Below are 2,500 nucleotides of genomic sequence, written 5' to 3'. Positions count from 1 at the left end.
GGCTTGCCTGCTTTAAGCACTCTAATTTGTTCAAAGTAAACGTGCCGGCCCACCGAGACACTCAATAAAGAGCACCCTGGTAGGATTTCAACGGGGTCCGCCTCGGGACGCACGAGCACGCACGGGGCGGTCGCACGCCTTCGGCTCGCCCCACCGGCAGGACGTCCCACGATACATGCCAGTTAAACACCGACGGGCGGTGAACCAACAGCGTGGGACACAAATCCAACTACGAGCTTTTTAACCGCAACAACTTTAATATACGCTATTGGAGCTGGAATTACCGCGGCTGCTGGCACCAGACTTGCCCTCCAATAGATACTCGTTAAAGGATTTAAAGTGTACTCATTCCGATTACGGGGCCTCGGATGAGTCCCGTATCGTTATTTTTCGTCACTACCTCCCCGTGCCGGGAGTGGGTAATTTGCGCGCCTGCTGCCTTCCTTGGATGTGGTAGCCGTTTCTCAGGCTCCCTCTCCGGAATCGAACCCTGATTCCCCGTTACCCGTTACAACCATGGTAGGCGCAGAACCTACCATCGACAGTTGATAAGGCAGACATTTGAAAGATGCGTCGCCGGTACGAGGACCGTGCGATCAGCCCAAAGTTATTCAGAGTCACCAAGGCAAACGGACCGGACGAGCCGACCGATTGGTTTTGATCTAATAAAAGCGTCCCTTCCATCTCTGGTCGGGACTCTGTTTGCATGTATTAGCTCTAGAATTACCACAGTTATCCAAGTAACGTGGGTACGATCTAAGGAACCATAACTGATTTAATGAGCCATTCGCGGTTTCACCTTAATGCGGCTTGTACTGAGACATGCATGGCTTAATCTTTGAGACAAGCATATGACTACTGGCAGGATCAACCAGGGAGCTGCGTCAACTAGAGCTGAGCAGCCGGCCGCCCGGGAGTGTGTCCCGGGGGCCCGCGCGAACACGCAAGCGTCCGCTCAATCATTCTGCAAACAGGAGGAGGCTGAGCTCCCCTGCACAATACACCTCGAAACCCTCTCAGGTCCCGGCGGCGCGCAGCGCCGTCCCAAGTACTTGGTCGGGTTCGAGAGAGGCGCAATCGCCCGGAGTTAGGCGAGTAGACGCTTTCGGTGCGACCACCCGTGCTCCCAACTGAGCTTGCCGCTGCCGACACAGGCCCGGGAGCGTGCTGTCGTGGCATTGCCGGCGGGAGACAACACGCGCCACCTACGGTGACCGGCAGCTCCAACGCCAGCGCCACAGAAGGACAAAAGCCCCACTTGGGTGCCGAAGCGAACTCTCCCAGCACAGCGCACGCGCCAACACATCCGCACAGCTGCGATACAAACCACCAGCGAGAACCGCTGGGGCGACCGAGCAGCAGACGGCGTCGCGGCGCCGAGCGCCGGGCGGCGGCGCATCCTCAACGCACACAGTCCTCAATCGGACCAGCACACTGAAGATGTCCACCGCGCTTCGCACCGGGCCCGCGAGGACCTACTTTGGCCGCACGGCGCCGCGCGCAGGGTGCGCCGGCGCGCAGCTGCGACGCCTGCCGCGTCCGTCGGCCGGCGCGCCTGCCACTGGCCGCCCCCACCAGCCGGCTGTAGCGCGTGCGCCCACGCACCGCGCGGCCAGCACGCCGGGAGGCGCCCCCTCACCGGCCGGGGACGGTCCCACCCAGCCACCGCCGCGTATCGCTTCACACCCAGATGCCGTTCAGTTTCGTCGGCATGGTGGGTATCGCTGGAACAACCGGTTAGTACCTCAACCTATCGTCGCCATCACCGATTCACCCCTAGCGAGAACAACCGCACCACAACAGGTTACCATTTGTTCATTTGCGTAACTTCACCAGAAAACGCAGGCGTCCATCGCCATTTGCAACTTCCACGATTATTGCATGCCTGTGTCAGGTGTCACGCCACACTACGTCTGCCCACATACACGCAACAAAATGTGCACGCCTAGACAATACGTGGAAGGTGGCCCCCGTACGTATGCGATGTCCATTGCTCGAACGACTGTCAACCGGCCTCTGTAGCATGTCGCAGATATGGAACGCGGTGCACCATGCCATCACGGTGTGTGAGGAGAGACGACTAGGTCCGAATACATCAACAGACAGCTCATGCTGATCGCCATCCACGGCGTCCGTTCCTCCCACACGTCTCTATGGCGTACCACACTGCAATCCAGCTCTCATAGGGAGACGACACGTAGCTGCGTGCACAATATTTGCACTGTATGGTCCGCCGTTTTTGGGCGCAGTCGTTGTACGGTCACACATGTGCCACGATGTATCATTCAGTACATAAGGACGAATGTGCAGTACAGATTGTGGTTTACGCGTACGACATTAGCGGACAGTTGACACAGGCCGCACCACAACGTAGCCTGAGTACGTCGCATGCGGAGGGCATTGAACATGCAAAGTTCTCACCAACCAGCTTGCGAAGGCAGGGGGCAAGGTGGGGACGTGGGGAGGGGCGGCATGTACGTCCTGCTGCCATCCACATTAC

At 58.6% G+C, this 2,500-nt stretch overlaps 1 non-coding gene across 1 annotated transcript in view; it reads right to left on the bottom strand.

Moving 5' to 3' along the window:
- Positions 1-878, bottom strand: part of LOC124773570 — a 1,909-nt gene extending 1,031 nt beyond the window's left edge. Inside the window, exon 1 of the ribosomal RNA XR_007014813.1 lies at positions 1-878. This exon is cut by the window's left edge and continues 1,031 nt beyond it. This is a non-coding gene — a ribosomal RNA (small subunit ribosomal RNA).
- Between the last annotated feature and the right edge of the window lie 1,622 nt (positions 879-2,500).

This window comes from Schistocerca piceifrons, unplaced genomic scaffold (assembly GCF_021461385.2).
Source record: "Schistocerca piceifrons isolate TAMUIC-IGC-003096 unplaced genomic scaffold, iqSchPice1.1 HiC_scaffold_954, whole genome shotgun sequence".
Lineage (NCBI taxonomy): Eukaryota > Metazoa > Arthropoda > Insecta > Orthoptera > Acrididae > Schistocerca > Schistocerca piceifrons.
The sequence above is the reverse complement of the archived record's forward strand: the minus strand, read 5'-3'. Positions and strand labels throughout refer to the sequence as shown.